The sequence below is a fragment of the Aedes aegypti genome, chromosome 2 (genome assembly GCF_002204515.2).
Source record: "Aedes aegypti strain LVP_AGWG chromosome 2, AaegL5.0 Primary Assembly, whole genome shotgun sequence".
In the NCBI taxonomy this organism is placed as follows: Eukaryota; Metazoa; Arthropoda; class Insecta; order Diptera; family Culicidae; genus Aedes; species Aedes aegypti.
The window spans coordinates 437,332,367-437,356,262 of NC_035108.1; the positions used below are offsets into that span (position 1 = coordinate 437,332,367).

At 37.6% G+C, this 23,896-nt stretch overlaps 1 long non-coding RNA gene and 2 other non-coding genes across 3 annotated transcripts; all 3 read right to left on the reverse strand.

Annotated features, from left to right (window-relative positions):
• Nucleotides 1-8,985: 8,985 nt before the first annotated feature.
• On the reverse strand, nt 8,986-9,057 carry Trnae-uuc. Its single transcript has one exon. It is a non-coding gene; the product is annotated as a tRNA-Glu (tRNA).
• Nucleotides 9,058-12,722: 3,665 nt separating this feature from the next.
• LOC110676060 lies at nt 12,723-13,192 on the reverse strand. Its single transcript, XR_002500033.1, has 2 exons — nt 13,014-13,192; nt 12,723-12,953 (listed from the first exon to the last, which is right to left on the reverse strand). It is a non-coding gene; the product is annotated as an uncharacterized LOC110676060 (long non-coding RNA).
• A 10,067-nt stretch (nt 13,193-23,259) lies between these two features.
• Nucleotides 23,260-23,339, reverse strand: Trnal-uag. The gene has a single exon. It is a non-coding gene; the product is annotated as a tRNA-Leu (tRNA).
• Nucleotides 23,340-23,896: the final 557 nt, after the last annotated feature.

The window sequence follows — 23,896 nt, forward strand, 5'->3', positions numbered from 1 at the left end:
ACGTCAAGGTCGTGTGTTTTACTTATAGATTTGCGCAATGAGGAAAACCACATGATTTGAGTGTGGTAGCCATATGGATTTCATCATTGATTTCACGGTATAATAACATATGTAACAACATTAGGTTGTCATGTGAAACAAACATGAATTTCCAAATATTAAATCATGAAAACCAACTGATTTGCTTATTGAATTCGAAATGTAGTAGCTTTAGATAGTCATGTGTGATAGAACATAAATGTCATGGGACTGAAAGAAGAAATTTGGTAGAAAAACTTTTGCTCCCCAAAATATGGATCCGAGGCTCCTCTGCTTGTCGCAAGCTCTCTTGATTTTTTTTTTTTTTTGAGCCAGCAACAAGCGGGGCGCCGCAAATCCATAATTTGGGAAGCCAGGGATAAGCATATTCCATATTTTTCGAAACTGAAAGCCAGGAAAATCTGTTAGTAGAATCCGATTTTTCTACTAAACTATACATTATAATCAATGTTTTCTCATAGAAAGGAAGAATTCTCGTATATCGGTCAACTTCACTAATAAAAGAAAAATCGAATTCACAAATTTTCATCTAACACTTTCAGCTTCAAAATTTGCTTCTTCTCTTTGGAAGCATGATGATGACTGTCGTTCGACACGAGGTCCAACCGCAATTCAGTTCATTATGCATCCCATGGGTTGATCACAAACAATTTAGAAGCTTTGAACATGGAAATCGATAGCATAGCTCATGGATTTCATCATAACAATCTCATTGCGCAAATCAATGAATCGACCAACTTGAACATGATGATTATGACATAAGATAACCATAAGCAAAACACACTGAATCCGTGTTGGAGTGATGATCTATGCGTCCATAGGTTGACACATACGAATCTGAAGAGAAAGCTTCGGGAACTTATGTGGAAAAAATATGGAATCCCTGTTGTCGGTTGATGAATCAATCCATGAAGCAAAACAAAGGAATTTAATGTGTAACACACACGAAGTTTGCAAGAAAATCATAGCAAATCGATATGGACGTTCATGAATCGATCCATAATTTTAAACACACAGATCAATCGTGTGGATTTTTGGCAGTGTGTATAAAAGATCTGTATAAAATATTACACTTATGTATGTAACATACACAGACAAACAGACATAACACTTAGAACAAATTTCTTCAAAATCTATCTCCCAGTTTACACCATCATCATCTGGTGCGTTTTTTGCACGAAAAGGTGTTTCGTGCAACAAGACCGGCAGATGGCGGTAGTGTGAAACGCCAAACGCGAAGAAAAACGATACGCGCGCCTCTGGTTGTAAGATTTGTAACATAACGAATTTGAAATGATCGTTAAATGAGTGGTCGATGGAAATTTCGTCAGTGTTACGTCTGTTTGTCTGTGTAACATATATCAATCAACGTTTATTTTGTGCTTGCATTCTATGATAATATCGGACAACTGGCTTCTTTTGGTTGTTCTTCTTTTCATCCATGAGCCCAGTTTGAAATTTCCCACCCTAGCGTGTTACGCTAAACAGTGATGACATTTATGTGGAAGACGGTACACCATTTCATAAAAAAAATGATGATCCGGATGCAACTTACTGTCCCGTACACAATTAAAAGCTTTGCACTTAATTTCTGATATTTTCAAGCTGATTTCGCTTCACTATTTTCTTTGATGCACATCAGTCGGGTAGACACGAACTTTTATGAACACCCGCAAATAATAACAACCTATCAAGGTAATCCGGCAACACAGGCACAACCAAAACAAACGCGTCCGATGGTAATTTTCTACACGCAGCCCTACTCTCGGAGACATCAAAATCAACCAATCAGCGACTGGATCACAAACTGGATCAAATTCTATACCCAGTTGTCCGATCTTTATCTTAGCTTGCATTGTTCTTTTTTTTTTTAAACTCTATTCAACCTTTTACTACAGACAAACAGATGTAACACTTAGAACAAATTCCTTTAAAATCCATCGCTCAGTTTACACCATCATCATCTGGTTAGCACGAATCTATGACAAAAGGTCGAAAGAACAAAAGATCAAAAGTACTAAATGGTTCCAAAATTCCAAGTGTTTTTATCTGAAATAAAATGCAGTGATTTGGTTGCTTAAACATATCGTATATTTATACACTAAACAGTTAATATTACTCTTTTAGGATAAGTGCAATTGATGTTATATAATCATTTAGTATTGGAAAGACACAAAGACAATTCCAATTTCATGATAGCTTGTTCTAAGCACAAAGAAAACAAGCTAATCCATTCTCTGCAGACAGCTACTGACTGATCACTCAACTAGCAACCGCTGTTCCTTTTATTTCAACCAGGTATCTACAATACAAACATTTCCCCTAAGCATACCTCTAAATACTATCACCGACGATTCCCGTATATTTTACCTACGGGTGCGACACTACAATTCCAACATTTAGTTCAATGTGTCGTGACTTCACGTCCGATGTCGCATAAATCCGTTTCAAAACTGAATTATTTTCTAAATTTTGTTGCGCGCATTTAAATCCTCGCGAACCCAAAAGCCCTTTTGTTTACACTCTGGTTCACAAACACTCAGTATTGGAAATAAGTTACTTTTTTACACTTTACCATTTACATTTTCTTTTTCCATACAAATTACACCAATCTTATTTTTGTATACTTTTATATCTATTCCCTACACAATGTTCTCGAATTGTCTGGTTGCCTGAAGAAGTTTCTCATCTTTTTCCATTCGCTTCGCGTTCCGTTTCGGCGCTGGCAAACCTTGAAGGGCTCGAAGAACTTCTGTGAGATTTTGCTCTTTCTGAAGTTCAGCCGGTTCGTAGTGCAGTTGGTAGTGCGCGGTTGATTTTTGATTGTAGCTTCGTAGACATTCCAGAAGGGAATTTCAAAAAGCGGACGGTTACGTACAATATTATCGCTTTTAAGCATTCGCTTCACCGAACCCATAACGTAGTTCTCCTCGAGGTACTTGAAAAATGTTTCCATTGACGCAGGGCTACTTTTTTCCACATAATTGAACGCCTTGAAACGCCTCTCTATGAAATTTACAGGAACGAATGCTAGTGCTTCGACCTTCTTAATGTTCATAAACACGTTTTTGTCGTTCGAAAATTCGACACTCAACCCGGATTTCTGGATGCGCTTGAACATGTTTTGCGTCCAATGAAAAAAGCATTCTTGTCGTCTTGCTTGCGGAAACAATGTTCCTACTGTATTGATAGCGGCCTTCTCGAAATCGGTTAAGATTAGTTCCGGCTCTAGAGTGACAACTACTTCACCCGCACATTCCATCAGCTCCTCTAAAGTTTCCGTGTAGCATTGTTCGGTCTTACTTGGCAGGAGAAAAAAACACAAATGGTAAAAATCTATCACCGAGAGAACCTTGAACAGCGTAGATTTGCTTGAAATTTGCTGGAGCAGTGTCGAAGGGGCCATCCATCATCCAAACTTTGGACACGACTAGTCGCTTGATGTTGTCAGCAGTTGAAAACATTATTAGCCGACCACTTTCAACTTCAGTGTTCCTGAGCATGAAGGGGACGCCATCATTCGTTGTTTTGTATGCGTCTGCAATGTTTTCGAAGTCCTTGGGTGTAATGGGATCCACTGGAATTGATCCTATTTTCTAGCTCGCTGGTAAATCTTCTTCTGAGCGGCCGCCGTAATCATTGTTTGGACCTGATGTATGATCCGATAGGAATAAACAAAATATTTTTAAAACTCGGTAACGACAAACTTTATATGTGAGTTGTGCTAAACTTTATTGAAAAATACTACATTTCAAAAATTAGCCAATTTGTACTCACTTCTACAGATGCACTTTACAAGAAAATTGGTTGCTACGGAAAAACTTACGTTGCTAATAAATAAACTTCGATTACTTGTTGACTGATAGTAAACAACTTCAAGTTGCTTAGCAACTGTTTTTTCATGTTTCGATTGCTATAAAAGGCACTCGATCCTTGTGGTCGGTCCTTTTACCGTTTTATCGTCAAGCTTAATAGATCACTAGTACGATGAGTTCCAGCGAATCAGATTTTTTCGGGTTTTCCGAAGAAGAAGCGCAAAGTGTAGTGAAAATAGTTAATTCTCAAAAGAATAAAGAGATGCTATACGTTGATGGATATCTGTAAAATTCACAGAAGAAGGTATGTATTTTTAGTTGATACTTTCTCTTCAACGTTACTTACCGATTTTTATCTTATATTTTTCAGAAAAACGGTAAAAGCTATTGGGAATGTGCTCAACGTAAGCATGGTAAGCAGACTGAAGGGTAGTGCAAGGGACGCGTGGTTTCTGTACTGAATGACGGAATCCACAAAATCCTGTCAAAAAAGGAACACACGTGCATGAGCCTAACCCTCTGGATTCTCTTGAAAGAGACTACAGAAGTCAACTTAAAAAGAAATCTGTTGACTCTACTGATATCCCTTCAAGGATTGTGCGTGAAGTGGCATCGAATAGCCCACAAGTTCTTCAAACACGTGCCACAAAATTCGCTCAGAAAATGGTAGTTCATAGGGCCTGTCAAAAAGAACTACCGTAATCCGGGGTAACATTGATCATTTTTTTGAATATTTCTTAAATATTTCGTTCGAAACTGCAAATGTTGCAAATTTTATATTTTTAAAACAAGTACTGCCACCTATAGCTCGTGACTATGTACAGTATTTTGTTTTTTGAATGATTTAAGTATGTTTAAAAAAATGTTTTAAGCGGTTTTTTGATTTAGCTGATATGGGGTAACATTGATCATCTATGTAAACAATGTTCGGTAATATTGAAAATGTCGTTACTTACTTAAATCATAGCCCCCGAAGCCGAATGTGAAGGCCAAACGCTTACAAGTCATTTACTTTTTGAGTTATTTTAAAATTAAAAACACCTCGAACCACGGGATACGGCTAAAGGTAGGCAATTCCCTAAAGGAATTATATTTTCTTAACAGTAATTCGTTAATGTTGCCTAATTAAGCATACTTATGAATGTTTTAACAACATAATCGTTTTCAGCGATGCCATTCTTAGTAAGAACCACATTTTTCTTGCTCATATCGTTTGCAGCACTTATGTGAGACATGAATGTTCGGTAGGGTCATCATTACCCCTTAAACTAATTGTTTCGAAAAGTTCACAAATTTACGCATAAGGTTAACGCAATTCACGCAAAAATGTTCACTTTCATTCGCTTATGAGTATAAGAAAGAGAAGCACCATTCATGATTTGGAAATGTTCCATCAATAAATGACGATACGAACTTTTTACGAGATGAGTCATTCCGATCAATGTTACCCCGCTGATCAATGATACCCCGGATTACGGTACGAAGGAATTATGAGGCTGATAACGATGGAGGAGAGCCGTTCATTCCCGAGGAGTTGAAGAAAACCATCGATGGACAACCTTTTCTTTTAACGGAAGCTGCGGATGCCCAGTCGAAAATTTTGATTTTTGCGACGTTTCAAAATCTTCAGCGACTTCAAGCAGCCGAGTTCTGGCTGGTCGATGGGACTTTTGCTACTGCACCGCAGCAGTTTGCTCAACTCTTCTCTATCCATGCTCCTGTAGGCCAAGGAACAAATTGAAGAATCCTACCGCTTGTGTTTGTTTTGCTGCGTTCTAAGACACAAGAGATCTATACGGAAGCTTTCGAGGCACTTTTGGATATTTGCGCTAAGAGAAGAGTAGCATGCTGTTAAAACCGAGGTACGTGTTAATGGATTACGAAAAAGCTATCATAAATTCGGTGAGAGATGTGTTTCCCGAAGCTGAATGCTTTGGGTGTTATTTTCATTTCGTCCAAAGCCTAATACGCCAGCTAAATAGTTTTGGTCTGAAGAATGATCACTCAAATGACGTAACCATTTTTATGGCAATAAAAAAACTGCAAGCTCTCACTTTCCTGCCGGCTGAACGGATAACAGACGCCTACGAAGAACTTAAGCCAGTATTGCCAATAAAATTGGCAAAATTTATCGACTATTTTCAGCAAACTTACGTCTTCGGTAGAAATAGGAACGGACGGCCACTTTTTCACCCAAGCCTATGGTCCAACTTCAAACCAGTCATGGAAGGTATTCCACGGTCCACCAATTTTCTTGAAGCGTGGCATAGAAGGTGGTCTACGTTGGTAGGAAACAATCACCTAAGTATGCATAGGCTAGTAGACGAGTTGAGAAAGGAACAGCATGAAACAGAAGGCAAAATTCTGTGCATCTTGAAAGGAGATCTGGGCCCGCTTGGAGGTGCTGAGAACGCCGAAATGGATCGGAACATATTCAAGCAATGTTCCAGCGCTGCTGTTGTCAACAACAGGGATTTTGTAGAAGGAATGTCACTTTGTCTTGCTGCAAAAACGAAGCGAAACTAAAATGATTAATTGTAAAAAAACATGTAAAACTGAATTAATTAATAAATTTTGATATAAATATACAACTGAGTCTTAAATAGAGTTTTTCACTGATTCCGCCTTTTAAAATTATGCCTTATGTTATTTTCCGCCTTTCGTTACACTTCTAAGAACGTCTGCCTTTTGAGTTTCAGCCTTTTGTGATTCCGCCTTTCGTGTTTCCGCTTTTCGTTAGGGTCCCCCTTGTTTGTTGCCAACAATTCGTACAGTTACCCCACAGTTATGGATCAACTAAGGGTCATTTTTCAGAATAAAATACGATTAAAAAACATGGTGAAGCTGTACAGAACAAAATTACCTCCCCGGCACTGCGGAATATACTTGTTTTTGAGAATACACCTCAAAATACCCGGTTATTTACGAAAAAGTGTCGATTTCGATAGAAATTGCAAATGATGTCTACCCCACAGATGTGGATCAGTGGTATTATGGATCAAATCGACTCATATTATGGATCAAAACACTATAACAGCAATTTATCTGCTAAATAAACGAATGGTGTGCTAGTGAAAGCCTACGTTTTGGCGTTTGTTTCGGTATCGTCTTATCTTTGATTCCTAACTGTGGTATGGGTTTCAATGCACCACAGTTATGAATCAACGCATCTGGGTATACGCTTGACATTTTATTTCCTACGGACGGAAAAAATATGAATAAGCATATTACAATTGATTGTGATGCTGTACAGATTTATGGTTGACGTAGGTAAAATGTGCTTTGCGTAATTGCAACTCCATTTGATGGGATATTAACTGTGCTATCTGTGTGCTATCCATAACTGTGGGGTGACTGTACCTTGGTTCAGCTTGCATTTTCACTTCTTGATCGGACGAATGACTGCTTGAAAATGATTTTTATTTTCTGATGCATTTATTTCAAGGACCACGTGATAAGCTTTTTTATCGTTGTTATGGAGATTGAGCGTTGTCTTGGATTTTGTTTAAACAATTTGTTAATTGTTTCACCGCAGCGATCATTTATTCCATGCAATCATTTTTAGAACTGCGGTAGCAGTAAGTAATTATTTTATGTCACTATTAGCATGAGCTTTTTGAAAAGATTTTTATATAATTCTAGAACACGCTTCTTTTTTTGAAGGATGAATAATCTTCTTCAGGAAATGTCAAAAATATATTACCGGAATGATTACTCTGCTGATATCCTGTTCGAAATCCAGGATATCATTGGGCCTGTATATGGTTGGCCAGCATATATCAAGAAAATCATTCTATCTAACACCTTTCAGTATTCGGAAAGGATTAAGCTGGCAACTTTTTCTAGGTGAGTGGATACCGTAATTGCGATGGCTGGTTGCAATTTGCCATAAGAATAAAAGGTCCAAGCTTTTTCAAATATGCCGAGACCTCGGCCAGGCTGTTTTCGTACTTTCAGGAAATCGGAGTTCAATGAAAATATTTCTCGTTTTGTGTTACTCATAAAGTTTATGAATATATTGGTAGTACTATTAGACAAAAAAACGATTGTTAGTTACATTTGTTCGGACTTGCATGGGCATGAAAAATACACCGGCCAAGGATCATGAAAAATATGCTAAAGAAGGGAGAATTCTCAGTTTTTAATAATATGTGGTAAATTGATTGCCTGTTTCTATGATATATGGAACAAAACCAAAAACCTGTTCAATTTTTAAGAATGCTCATTAATTAAAGAAGGAAAAATTTCATGTTGTAACGATGTAAATCAATTGTATGTTTCTATTCTGAAGGAATGACCATGTAAAATGAACTAAAATCTTCATATGCACATAATTTTAACCAATTTCAATCTTGAAGAATTCCAGGTAAAAAATTAAGGAAAATCTTCATATCAAAATGTTTATCTGTGATATGATCCTGTTTTCTTATAATTGATGTATTTCAAGAAAGAATCATACCTCAATTTGATAATTGTTATTTAAAAATTGTACCGAATGAAAGAACGAAAAATAATTAATAAAATACATAATACTTTATAATTTGTTATTTAAATAAATATTAAATAATATAGAAAAGAAGCGTGATTTTTTCTATTTTGAAAATATCTAGACATGTCTGTATCACTTTAGTGAATTTGTTGCACATATGTGGGTAACACTATGTCGAAAAAAAAAAATGTCAAGTAGTGAAAAGTAGTGAAAATGAATTGAAATTGTTCTTTGAAATATTTTCCATTTTACATGAAATTTCCATTTGGATCTTTTGTCCTCCTAGACCTTTTTTTCCTTTCGACCTTTTGTCCCTTTCGACCTTTTGTCCATAAACCGGTTAGCACAAAACACTGTTTTGTTCAACAAGACCTGTAGATGGCAGTAGTGTGAAACGTCAAACACGAAGAAAAACGATGCACGCGGCTCTGGGTGTGAAGTGTGAAACATAGCATATTAGAAACGAGCATTGAATGGGCGACGGAAATTTCTTTAGTCTTACGTCTGTTTGTCTGTGTTTTTACTTATCAGAGATAGTTTTTTGAATACACCTGATCGCCCATAGTGCAGCAGCAGGCTGTGCTATGCTGCCTAACGCTGCTAAGCCTTATCGCCCGTTTGCCATTTCTTAATATAAAATATTTCCCATACCGGGAATCGAACCCGGGCCTTCTGGGTGAAAGCCAGATATCCTAGCCACTAGACCATATGGGATACTTCTTTTTGATTTAATATTATTGTTACGTAAAATAAGTCATACATTACTGAACTTTTTGAACTAGGTATTTTTGAGGTAGGGATAAATAGGGTGATATGCATCCCCGGGGCAAAACAACTTTTTAGGGTTTCTATGAATACTTTGGAAGAAGTGAAATATTTTTCGTAAGTTTTTCTTGTCAAATCGTATGTTGGGGATTCTGGATTTTGGCCCCTGGCCCCCAATTACTTCGCAAATAGGCTTAAAAAGCACCGTGGAAAATTTTGCTCAATGGGTGCATATTACCCCAGGTTCCCTTACATAAGTATACGTCTATTCAAAAGGTCTAACAAAAAGTCGTTATTGGAAGGACTTTCAAGTTACGTTATGAAGAGATTAGTTTTAAACATTTAGATGAAAACATCAATCAATTCATGATTTTCATCAAGTTATAGAGAGTGGGACATTTCGCATAAGGACATTAAATGGGCCATTTTCAGTTATACAATATCCAATAAGTCAGAGTTGTTTAATATGGCTTTAGAAATCCTTACAGAATTATAAAAATAAGTGTGGATTGCGAACTATAGTTTACAATCAAAACCATTATGTTCAACCCCAACACATTCATGATAAGCCGTGGCGCTAGCTCGGGCCAAGCAAGTCATAAATCATCTAGAACCTAGTTCGAAGCCACAGCTCACATTCCGCTTCATCGATCGAAAGAAGAAATCTGTCGCCACTGTTTACCCCTTATAATAGAGCAATTAAATCGCTTTATGTGGGAGACCAAACGACGGATCACATTACGCCAAGTCGTAAAAATTAGCCTTGCTGTGCATTGGCTCCCGCGACCGACTTTTGCGTCTGCTTTGGCTGTACTGTATGGGCAGGGCACAACTGCGCACGAAGATTAAGATATGGTTCAAGCGATAATCGCAGCGATCATCATACTCGTATCAATGACCAGCAGCAGGGAACAAAAGAACGTTCGAAAAAAAAGCGTAGGATCGTAAACAAAATAACAATCGTTTCCTTTCCCTGGGTTCTCGCTCTGTGCTACGGCTTCGAGTTTGACCCTTAAAATCGAATGAATTAATTATACATGGGGAACACTTCCTTACTTGTTATTTTTCCTAGCTTGATGATATGCATGGTCCCTTCAATTAAAAATCATCTTCAATTTAATTTCAATATATATTATATATATATATATATATATATATATATATATATATATATATATATATATGCAATTTATTTAAGGGTTGAACTTATTAAAACTCCATATAAACCTATAGCTAATTACCGTTTTGTCTCCAATTCCGAACACTCAACATTTCGGTTTGATTGTTCAAAAAAATCACTCAAATTTATTAACAGGATGATCAATTATTCTATGATACAAGTCCTTTAAATTCAAAAGTTGTGAAAATATCATTTTTTACCTTTGAAATCGTCATTTTTCGGAGTACCTATGAGTCATGTTCAGAATTCGAGACAAAACCTTAACTGTAAGGCCGTAGGTATTCCACTTAACAGCTCGAAGATTATCATCACGGTATTTACAGTTTTCTGAATATCAAATATATATTTATCTTTATCTTTGATAAAGCATATGCCTGAGACATATGTCTGAGTGTCCCTTCAATTTTGATCAAGAGAGAGGGAGAGAGAGAGATGACTGTATATTAAGGTAAAATGTAATTGCAAGAAAATCATTTTTCGAACTGTTTCAACATTTCCAAATTTCTTTAGTTCCCTTCACGTTCAACGCTCCGTCATCGCAATCATCGTCATCATCGAAACTTAAAATGCAGTTTTTCTGTTCTAAACTAAAAATTATTCGATGAAATTCACTGTTCACTGTGTTTTGGTTGGAGAATAGAATACAGTGAACACATTTTCCTGCGAATTTTCTTGATTTTGAACGAAAAAACTGCTTTTGAAAATTCCAAAACCAATGACGGATCCCCCTTCACGGCGAATTTCTCTCTCTTGCGCTCTTCAACAAAACAACGGTGCCAATACCTGTCAACTATGAAAGAAACTGGCATCGTTGTTTCCAGATATCCCAAAGGAGAGAAAGAGTACGATTTTTTTATGACGTCACCGTGCAATGGGCGAAGAAAAAAAAAACAATTAGAGTAAGGAACTACTTGGGCACTTTCGTGACTCATTTTAGCATGCGGGGGTTTATCTAGGCCGAATTTTCTGAAACTCGTTAATATCTCAATACGAATGTGAGCAGTTGCTTTTGTAAGCTGTAGCCCCTTACCAAAGGGAAACAAAAGTTTCAAGAACATGATCCGGTTGGGGAACACACCCTCCCATATAATATACCTAAGAAAATTTTCTGATTCTTTGTCCATTGAGACTAAAACCCAACCAAAAAAACTTCCCATACCGGGAATCGAACCCGGGCCTTCCGGGTGAGAGCCGGATATCCTAACCACTACCCAAGTAACATTAGCAGCTGAACAACAGTTTATTCAGCTGAAATAATCTTTAGAGTGGTTTGTTCAACTCTTATCCCACTAAAATGTTTGTTGGGTAGACAATATGGGATACATTAATTTAGATAATCTTACTGATGATGGTGCAAAACCAGTCGCTATCGGCAATCAAAATTCAAATGTAAAACACGTTAATATACAAATTTTCGAAAAATTTGCTGTAGAATTCATTAGCGATTTCTTGATTTTCTGATACCAGGCACCCATTATGGGCGCATGGTTTCCCAAAAAATAACACGTTAAAAAACATGTCACGCGTGGATGGCAAGTGTAAGTCCTTGTCATGTTAGGCAACCTAGTAGTACTAGTGATTGATATCGCAATCGTAAAACACGTTGAAATTGTATAAAAGCCTTTGCTATCGAACCAAAGTCAAATCTTAACAGAATTACAAGTTTTACACGTTATTTCACCTTGCCATTTGACACGACAGATCCACGTTGAAAAGAATATGGATCGAACGTGTGGATTATTTTCAGTGTTGGTCCATGGACCAATGTACGAGTTCACTATTTGACGTTTGGCATGAGACTGTTTGAATAAGTTTTACAGAACGACTGAATTTAGTACCGATCAAACGTCTGATTAGTGCACAGATTAGTGAACTAAATACGGCACATTTACTCGTTGCCATGGCCACATAAATAACACGGCACCGCCCGCATAATCATGAACCATATGTGTACTGTTTCCTAAATGATCACAACTATTTGCAACAATAACAGACCCATTTCGTATAACATGCAAAATAACAATAAATGTACAGTACCAGTAACGGTATTGACAGTTTGATAAATAGTAATTGGAAAAAAATATAATATGGGGAATACGCGGTTAAGTTATGTTACCATAAAAAATCGTCGATTTTCCCGAACAAATTTTTTCGTTTACAGTTTGCTGAATGGTTGATTTACTATCCATTTCTTGACAAATCTACTGTTCATTAAATAATGTGGGAATGGTTGAACTATTAAAAATCATTGAAAATAAATACTGTATGTGTAATTATTGGTGTACGGTGTTTTATGGTTTTTTAACCCTATGCTGAATTGTACCCTTACGTTCATACTATTTCAAAGATTTGGGGAAAATGAGTCAAACAACATCAGATTTCACATTGGTTTTTATAATATTTATTTAATCTGTTTTATTTTTATTTTGCTTGGATCGTTATTTATTCTTTCAAGTGGATGTTTCTATCTAATGTTGCTCCGGCTGCAGAATGGCGGATCAGCTGACGTCGTTTGATATATCTGTACTATTTAACATCTCAGTATAGCGCATATTTACCATAGTTGATTTAGGGCAGTAAAGTGGATTTTGCGGAATAAAGCATATCATCGTCGCATCAGCTTTTCCGAAAAAAACGCATTCATTCTTCAAACATTTGGTTCCTTCTGAAACATGAAAAAATACCTTGATAATACATATATCAAGACCCAAACGCTTCTGCTTACCGTCAAGACAAGAATGCCATCGTTTTGTGGGTGGAATTGATTCCATTCAATCCGGATCTTATAAGCCCAGCACTTCAGCTTTAAAATTGATTCACTATGGTTTGGTACTACGCACAAAGTCCATTTCCTTTTCGGATTCCTCTAGTTCCGCGTTCATTTCCTGATTTGTTTTGTGCTGTTGCCAAATCTTTTGACGTTAACTACGTCTTACGGCAATATACTGGGTGTCAATTGAAAATCTAAAATTTTGCGACCGTCACGAAATTATGTAAGATTTTGAACGCTAATAACTCAGTCATTTATCGATAGATTTTCAATATTTTCCCACCAATCGATCGGAAATGTATACAACAATTTCCTCGAATGGAGAAAACTATTGATTATTGACAATAAACTATTAAAAATTGGGAAAATGTCGACCCCTTTCTTACGCAACCAATCACGTGCAAGCAGTTTTCCACGCTTCTTTTGCGTTCCGCTTCGCACTATAAAAGCAGACCGATTCCTGCTTCTTCGCTCATTCTTCTTTTTGCCGTCAGATTGTGAACATGGTCGGCGAGCAAGTCTCGAGTGCCTTTCTCAATTCAGTTTTCAATGGAACGCGAATGAAACAACACCACGCCGCCACGACTGAAGCCGCTTGTTGAAGCGCCCATCGTCATCGCCACCGCAAACCTCATCGGGCGAGGAGGATTTCTACCAGTGCGCCGTCAAAATGTGTCCGTGTGACGCAAATTCAACAATTCAATCGGCCCTTTCCAGAGCCAACAAATGTGTTTTAAAGAGTTGATTGTGTAATATTCCCAAATTTGTTCGAAATGGCTGAAGAAAATCGACCAAAGCCGCTTGTTGAAGCGCATATCGTCATCAGCACCGAAAATCTCACCGGGCGAGGAGGATTGCAACCAGTGCGCCGTCAAAATGTGTCCGTGTTACGCAAATTCTACAATAGGGTCCTAAAATGTTGAATGAAATCTTGTTTTTATTTAATAATACGAAAGAGCCTGTTACTGTAACTACTTTAGCAAGTTTTCCCGCTCAAATAACGGTTATATCATATTTAAACTTTAATTTAAACATTGGGTCCATAAATGAACCTTGACACTTTTGATGACGTTCGCTTGGTCGACAAAAACACCACAGGGGTTATAGTTTTTTCACTGGGGTTGTTCCTATATGACATTTCGGAAGGGACACGGAAAACAAAATACACCAAAAATTTGAGTTTAAGCCAAGGGGTGTGACAAAATCTAATGAAAAATATAAAAAATGTTTTGTGGATTTGAACAAACAGAAAACATTAAAAAAAATGAGTAAACATGTGTTTGTGGCCTAAACTTAAGCGTTTGGCACTAAAATTATTACAGGGCTTTAGGACCCTATTCAATCGGCACTTTTCAGAGCCAACAAATGTGTTTAAAGAGTTGATTGTGTAATATTCTTCAATTTGTTCGAGATGGCTGAAGAAAATCTACTAAAGCCGCCAAAATGTGTCCGTGTTACGCAAATTCAACAATTCAATCGGCCCTTTCCGGAGCCAACAAATGTGTTTTAAAGAGTTAATTGTGTAATATTCCCTAATGTGTTTAACACATACTTGCTATAATTTCTCAATTCATCTCATAGCAGCATACAATAATTGATTTATTACGAATAACTGACAATACGGCAATTTGAGGATGTTTCCGAGGACGCTGCTGCAGTGCCGTCGGGATGCAATAACAGCATAATGTTAATCTTGTACATTCCTTACCCAGACATCAGTTTCATATAGCCTATTTCCCAGATAAGAAAACGAAGAATTTGAAAGGAGGAGCATCACCTGCTATTCTAAGGGTATAAAGCATCCCTTCTTCATTGAATTCGGTTTCATTCTGTTTTCGCTTTCGAGCTGGTAAGAGCTCCTCCATACCTGCTCAGCTCCTCGCTACCAGAGGCAAGCTGTTTGTACGAGATGGCTGAAGAAAATCGACCAAAGCCGCTTGTTGAAGCGCACATCGCCATCCGCACCGCAAATCTCATCGGGCGAGGAGGATTGCAACCAGTGCGCCGTCAAAATGTGTCCGTGTTACGCAAATTCAACAATTCAATCGGCCCTTTCCAGAGCCAACAAATGTGTTTAAAAGAGTTGATTGTGTAATATTCCCACATCTCTTTATTCATCTCATAGCAACATTCAATAACTGATTTATTACGAATAATTGACAATACGGCAATTTGAGGATGCTTTCGAGGACGCTGCTGCAGTGCCGTTGGGATGAGTGCTCAACATTTCACAACGATTGTAAAATAGAGTTGCATTTCAAATAGCGTCTTTGTTTTCCCATATTTCATGGGACAACTTCGATGACGAAAATTATCTCATGTAACAAAATTGCACAGTCGATTCTAGTACACGACACTGAAGACGGCCTTACAGTTGAGGTCGAAATACGCGTATCTGTCAAAGGATACAAACTCTAGTGGAATTTAATGGTATTGTACTAAATTCAGTTTCATAATCTTGAAGTAGAATGTAATAATTCTGTCAATTGTAATAATGGATCAGAAATTTACCTTCATAATAAATAAAACTAATGATTATCAATAGCTAATTATTGAATATTTAGTAAATGTCAACCCTTCCAACAAATCATTCATTTCTTACCATTAGCATTTTCTGAGATTTTCAAGTAATTCTCAGTCCAACACATCATTGGCACATGCCCTTTTGCCAGATTGGACTATCAGAAGGAGAAGAACACGAAAGGGAGGAGCATCATTTGCTATTTTAAGGTAATAAAAAATGCTTTCTACTTCAGATTCGGTTTCATTCCATTTTCGCTTTCGAGCTGGTAAGTGCTCCGAACCTGCTCAGCGAGGAGTACCTCTCTGCCAGAAGCCTGCTGAGATGTAGATTTTCAAGTTGCCAATCCAGCGTCTGGTTTGTGAAATCGAACAAGATTTCTAGATTGGCTCGCGCTTTGAAAATTGGACCTGCAGGAATCAGTGTGCGCTAATGCAAGATTTGTACGAGATGACTGAAGAAAATCAACCAAAGCCGCCTGTAGAAGCGTTCATCGTCATCGCCACCGCAAATCTCTTCGGGCGAGGAGAATTTTAGTCTGTGCACCGTCAAAATGTGTCTGTGTTACTCGAATCTAACAATTCAATCGGCCCTTTCCAGGGCCAACAAATGTGTACTAAAGAGTTAATTGTGTAATATTTCCTAATACCACATACTTGCTATAATCACTTAATTCTTCTCGTAACATCATACAATATCTGATATGTTATGAATAATTGCAAATAAGAGCCTTCCTTAGCCGAGTGGTTAGAGTCCGCGGCTACAAAGCAAAATCATGCTGAATGTGTCTGGGTTTAATCCCGGTCGATAATTTCGTACGGAAAATTTTCCTAATTTCTCTGGGCATAAAGTATCATCGTACCTGCCACAGGATGTACGAATGCGAAAGCTCTTCGTTAATAACTGTGGAAGTGCTCATTGAACACTAAGCTGAGATGTAGGCTCTGTCACAGTGGGGACGTAATGCCAAGAAGAAGAATAATTGACAATACGACAAATTGAAATTTACGTTGGCGATGACGATATCGATAACTGGAGCACTTTTCCGAGCTTCTCACTGTTCTTAAATTCACAAACCGTTACATTCTGTAAGGTTGCTAATATGACAATTGACTTAAATTCAAATGCAGCAAATCACATGGCGCAGTTAACGTCATGCGGTCGTGTCTTGTACACAACCCCCACTGATTTTTTTGTACACGAAGACGTCGCGTCCGATGAAATTACACTACAGGTAAATGTACATTTGCAGGTGAATAACTCCACGAAAAATAAAAATACCGACACTAATCCGTAAAAAAGCCATGATTTTTTTCACTTTTTGAAAACAAAACATATGACAGCTTCGCTAATATAATGAAAATTGGTAAGCACCCAACCATCACCAATACCAATAAATGCTACTGTTTTCTAAATTGTTGAACAAATGTAATTAATGGTGAAATACACACATGTGTAAGTGTGTTGTGCAAACAATTTGAGAAAAGGTTATGATACGTTGCTACCATTTATCTCAAATTTTCATGCTCATATGGTGTAACTGTTTTTGCACAGTACAATAAATTGTCACTGTTTGGTTTAGATTGAAGAATCAGTTTTTTATTGTCTAGAGCAATGATTTTCATATTGTTCAACAAAAAATCAACTGTTTTGGATACACTAACCTTTTCAGATAGAATAGATTTACTGTTCTGAACATTAGACAAACTGTGTTTTTCTATGCGGGCGCTCAGACGTCAAATAATGAACTCGTGCACGCAACGTTTACTTACGCACAAATAGTTGTTTCGAAAGAAAAACTATTTACTCCAACACTAAGTTTACTGTACAATTGAATTGCCGATGCGCACTCTGTTTTGATTTTTTTTTTATCTCGATGAAGCAGATACGGATCTATTTTGGATATGTTGATTGAGCAGAGCAAACTGCTGCGTAAACATTGCAAACTATTATATACTCAACTATATTTATTTTGAGTCAACTAAAACATAGTTAAATTTTGACATTTGACGTTTTTAAATTCAATTAAAAAATATAGTTGTTAACAACTATACGGTATAGTTATTTTGAACAATATATTCTGAAATCAATTTTTATAGTTATCTCTAAAACAACCTAATTTTTTTGTTAATGCGACCGGCCAAATGATTACGAACACTATATTTTGTTCTCCGTGTTGGTCTATAATTTCAATGTTCCAGATATTGACAACAGTTTAGAAGAACTACGCATGCTTAGACGACTTCCAGTCTCTGCAAACAGACCTCGAGCGGAAATCTTGCAAAGACCTTAGTAAAATTACCTTGATAATCCACTTGGGCTAGTAATGTAGGGATCAGGGAAAATATAATTGTAATTAAACTCTGTGAATTTGAGTAGAACTTGTGGACAATTCTAAGCTCTTACTAAAAATTGCAATATTTCAACAAATTCTGTGGATTTGGGTCAAATTTGAGACAATTCTAAGCTCTTAGTAAAATTTTTAATATATTAACAAAACAATAATAATATTTTTACAAATTATAAAAATCTGGCGCAAAAGGGAAACGCTACAACATTTGTACGGTATAATGTTGCACATAATCGTTTTTTGTGCAGCATGGCCACCAGATAAAAGAAGTGTGAATTGAGCGATGGATTAAAAAAAAATGCTGTCTGTGTCACGTATGTTTGTCTGTACTACCCATATCTACAGAACTTTTTCCACAAAACAGTGTTTCCGTTGTTATACCGTTATTAGTTGATTTGAATTTAAACCTTAAGCATGGAAAGCATGATCACACAAATGAAAATAAAAAATATGACGAATAACAAATATGAGGATGTAGGCAGGATATTGACCGAAAATATGTTTTTATGTGTTATTTTTATAATCGCCATTTTCTAAAAGCAACAAACATCTATAATATAATCCAAAAAGCTTTCTAAAGAAATACGTAGAGATGTTTCATTCAGTTTGAGTCTGTTGTTTAAGAATGGCTGTAAGGTGAACAAGTAATGCAATCATATTGTTGAACTACCGTTTTGTCATATATTCCAGTCGTTTTCAAGTGGCTTCAAATATAAGAAAGTTGTTGATTTATATATGTAGAAAATGTCAGGAAATTTACTTGCCTTTTAATTTCACTGACACGTGCTCTGTCATATGGCATCATGTGGTATCAAAACTCTGAATTAAGATAATTTCAATCATTTGAACAATTGACTGTGGAAGATGACCATAAGTTCATTGTAAACAATAAACTCGCAAACCACTCGTTTTAGCTTCCAGTCAGCGAACGCTACCCGAAAAATGCGTAAACACAGATATCAAGCCCATTGGGTGCTTTACTGCTCTAATGAGTTATGACTTTAAACAGGACATTTTCCCGCGCGAAACGATGAAAATCTCAACAACACTGAATCGTGTGGACCCCACTGCGGAAAACATAGGAAAAACGGAATGAAAATTTATCGCCAACGGTGGCGCAGGTTTCGTAAATATTTAAAGTTGTAAAATTTTAATCATGTTCGGAAAACCACTTGCGAAACGGCGACTGTGGGAATTTCTTCTCGGTGACACCCAACAGATTGGAGCTGGCAAAATAATTTATCTCCAGTGCGAATGTAATAATTACCGGATTATTTGAAAGCGTAACTCAATTTACCAACGGGGAAAATGTTAAACGACTGTCGCAACGCTGTTTACGACGAATAAAACCGTGAGTTCTCCCGAGGGAGTGGTTTGTTGTACTCAAAAATATTTTTAATTTACGATCTCCATTCCTTTAAGGATGGGTCATAAATTGTGCCGCTCTCTTGTCAAAACTATTGGTTTGAGAGAATGGAAACCTTGGGATAGAGAAGATCTATTTTTGGATGGCTTAAAAGGGTTCGTTTAGCTGCCTCACGGCAGGTTCATCGTCTTCTCGGCGAGTTCTCAAGAATCACTTAACACAAGTGATATTTCAGGTTAATAACGTCTGACTTATTGTTGGAAGAAGATGATACTCTTCGAAGCTGATGGTTGCTGTCTGAAAAAGATACAGTATTCATTATTTCTGACAATTTTACTGTAAATGGCAATGCTCACTGAAAAACAAATCACTATTAAAGCTAAATCGTCATTTGTAGTGGCAGCCATGATGGTATTTCAGGTCACAATTTAAAAGCAATAAAACTTTCCACAGACATTCATATAAGTTTTCAAAAAATATACGAAGAGATAGAAATTTGGTATAATGAATTCTTGAGCTTGTTTTGCCCTAAACTGTAAGGTAAGCTGTGAGCATTATTGGAATTTCTAACAAGTTGAAATCATTTTTGTCTGCCACCTTTACATTTTAACTTTTCACTGTTCGTGAATAAGAAAGAAAATGTGAAATTTTGTCCCGATATGGAGCAAAATACATCTGGTCAATGGTTACTTTAAACATAATCCATAAAAAACAATCAATTTTTTCATCATCGATAATCCTTCGATCAACAGACAGACATCGCTGGTTCAATCATGATAAGACCAAATGTTCCATGCCTTGCAGTTCTTTGACTGACGCCAACCGTTATCAATTTCCCTTCTTTATTTATACGATCACGATGAGAAGGTCGCACTGTAAACATAATGTAGAACCTCGGTAAGAACGATAATCATTCAATCCGACAGAACTGATTCAATAGGGTTATTTACAAAACACAGCTATTGGCTTGTTTTTCCGCAATTAAAGCTCTAATCAGATTGGCTGTACACCAGTGAGTAATGTGTCATTTGAACTGTAATGAAGGCCCCAAGTCATAGCGGAGAGGCTTGCATAAAGGGGTTACAACAAGCAGTTCTGTTCAGTTAGAAGTTCGTTTGACATTATTTTGCAAACCACTAGATCACGTCTATCATTTCTCTTTTGGTAATCGAAACATGTTTTCTTTTGGAGAATAATGAAGCTTGCTTCTATTACCTGCTTATCGATATTATGCAATATAGAAATCCTTTTCAAGGGAAGCTGTTTAATATTTTTATATAATTTAGCAGATTATAGTAGGTTGAGATCCCTCCATAAAGGAAACACAGGCCGCAGCACTTAAAAACCTAGACGCATCTAAGGGAGCTGGACCAGATGGCATTGCACCCCTGTTCTTCAGAATCTTTCAGAAGAGCGTACACTTCCCTTAGAACGCCTCTTCAACATGTCTCTGAATAATGGTAAATTCCCAGAAGCTTGGAAATTTTCGTATTTGGTGACTGTTTATAAATCAGGCACGAAATCTGACATACGAAACTATCGCGGAATTGACATCGACAACCTTCAATCTGCTAGAACTAGTATCGTCCATTCTTAACGCAATGGACAAGGGCAAGCACGTAGAAGACCTCTACACTGACTTCAGTAAGGCATTTGACCGAATCGACATATCACGGATCCGGCAGAAATAAGTACGACCGCTGCCCAAGCCACGACGTCAATATCATGATAAGAGATTTGAATGCTCAGGTTGGCCAGGAGGAGGAGTTCAGACCGACGATTGGAAAGTTCAGCGCCCACCGGCTGACGAACGAGAACGGCCTACGACTGAGAGATTTTCATGCCTGCTGGTATTGTATCTGATTAATCCATGTATTAACATTCGACTTTATATCAAACTCTTCGCTAGTGATGCCAACGCACCAAGCTTTCATTTGAGGTGAAAATTTCTCAGATCGGACTATTGTGCCGAACGCACCAACCATTTATGAAGAAAAAGAGCCAAAATGGTTGGGCGGGCCTGCCCTAAGCTCAATGCACGCACCTTGCCCTTAACCACAGATATCGTACAAGGAGCGCCAGAGGACCCAGTTGCGAAAAAAAAAAACGAAGATATGCGACCCCATGGAAGGCAAGGAAGGTAAGGGATTACTTCAAGCGCAATCCGAACGATTCGATACGGGACGTGACCAAGGGCCTGATTTCATGTCTTCAAGGGTAACCGAACCGATAAACAAAATACGATGGCCAAATCCCTCGCTAGGAATCTGGACCGCTAGTGGTTGGTGCAGCCGAAATGCATCGTAATGGACGACGAGAGCGGACGTCGAGTGGATGAAAGCAGAGTTGCACAATATCGGTCATATCAGCTGATGGCTGATGGACTAAAACTATCAATATCAGTTGCGAACTATCAATATCACTTGGATCTGACAACCAACAGCTGTGATTCGACATCGCACTCTAGATCACAATCACAGCAGAATGAGTGATCACGTGGTAATTACCCACGCTATTAATGTTTTTCAGTGACCAACACACAGTTTCAATCTGTCTGCAGCACTATCGTAGAATATCGTACTGATAATTGTCATCATGAAAGATGGTGTATTGCAACGAAATTTGATGTGTAACGTTAAGGCACAGATAACAGACGTTAAAGTCCGATTGTAAAACTGTGTAAGACAATTCATGGTCATTTTGAATGGCAACACAAGTAGCAACATCGTGGTGGCGCTGTCATCGCTATGTTCCCATGACGATGTCAGTGGTGAATATGAAATATTTCAAGATACTGATATTCAACACTGATTGACACAATTCGTTGTGTGGCGGCTTGCAGTGATTGCAAGGAGTTTCAATTTGAATATTTACACAGGTTTTCAGAAAAAAATTGTTCTAGCATAAACATCTGTTATCTGTGGTTTAAGTCAATAAAACATTTTTTATGGTTTTTGAGATTTTGTCACACCTCTTGATTTAAATTCAAATTTTAGGTATATTTTGTTTTCCGTGTTCTTTTCGAAATGTCAGATAGGAACAACCCCAGTGTTAAAACTACAAGCCATGTGGCATTGTTGTCGACAAAGTGAACGTCAAACATGATCAAAAGTGTCAAGGTTCATAATTGGAATATTTTTTTAAATAAAATTTTAAGTATGTTATAGCCGTTATTTGAGCTGGAAAAATAGCTATAGTGGTTGCAAGAACATGCTCTATCGTACTTTTGAAAAAAAAAAACAAGAATTCATGAAACATTTTAGGACCCAAATTGGGTCTAGCAGTACACGCTTTGCTAAATGTGCAAATATTTGGCTAGGCATAAACCTGCAGGTTAATTTTTTGAGATGTCGAACATTTGTTTGGTTCTGCAGCGATCCAAGCCAAATATTTGCCATAGTGTACTTCTAGCTTTAGGCGTTAGCAGTTTGAACAATTGCAAGAAGAGTCTTCCCTGCAGGAAGACAAACAATATTCTCGTTTTAAGCGTTTTGGTCGCATTTGAACCGCACAGCATAGCGTGGAGGATGATTCGCCATGTTTATGCGTTATGTTTCACTCCACCCAATCCATGCCAAAGGTATAATAAATTTCTCCTTACTCTATTCCATACATTTGATGCACGATGGTTCGTATTAGACAAACCTACACTGAAAGCAGGTGTGTATGCGTTAAATATAAACACGAAACCCGAAACCGGTACCGACCGTATACTGTGCACAGAGATAACGCTCCTCCCCTTTCGCGACTCACTCACCGCTTGGCTAGCGTGTAACAAATCGATAAACTCACGCTATCTCTCCATTTTCCGGCATGACGAGAAAGAGTCATTCGGCATTCATTTGTTAAAGCAAATGATATTATAAATGATTGGTACAGTCATTCAATGGTACATGTAACCAAAAAAAATCTACTGGACAAAGAATCATCCACCATCCAGTGCCAATGAGAGACAAAAAATTATTGACAGCGGTGGGATTCGAACCCACGCCATTTCTGACTGGTGCCTAAAACCAGCGCCTTAGACCGCTCGGCCACGCTGCCTTGATGATGGTGGGTCGCCTCGTGCAAATGCAGCCCGGATCCCCCCATTTCCATTCATTATCTATTGGAACCCCCAATTTGGGGGGGATCAATGTTTTTTTTTTACTTGGGGAAGAAATATCTTCTCCGCATTTGTTATACAACGTAGTATCCGTGTAATTTGCATCCGCACAACATTCGGCCGATTCTCAACTACTGCTGAAAAGTTCACTGCTGTTTTCCATCATTACCTTCGTCACAAAAATCTTCACTAAACTGAAGTCTCGATCACGAGACAAGCCTGCAAGCTGTTTGCGCGCTCATTCAAACTGTCAATTTTGTTACACTTAGAGCATCTTTAACGGGGGCGACTATTCGGGTGATTAAAATGATCACCCCCAGAGTTGTCATTTTAGTTTAGTCACTCATTCTCACACCGGTGGCTACCATATTTAGTAACTCGTTTCCGTACCGGTCGTTGCTTTTTGGGTTAACATATGAGTTGTGAAAATAATGGTGATCAATTCAGTGCGCATCGTACCTTCGTGCTGTGCGTACACGAATTCTCTCTGCTCTTG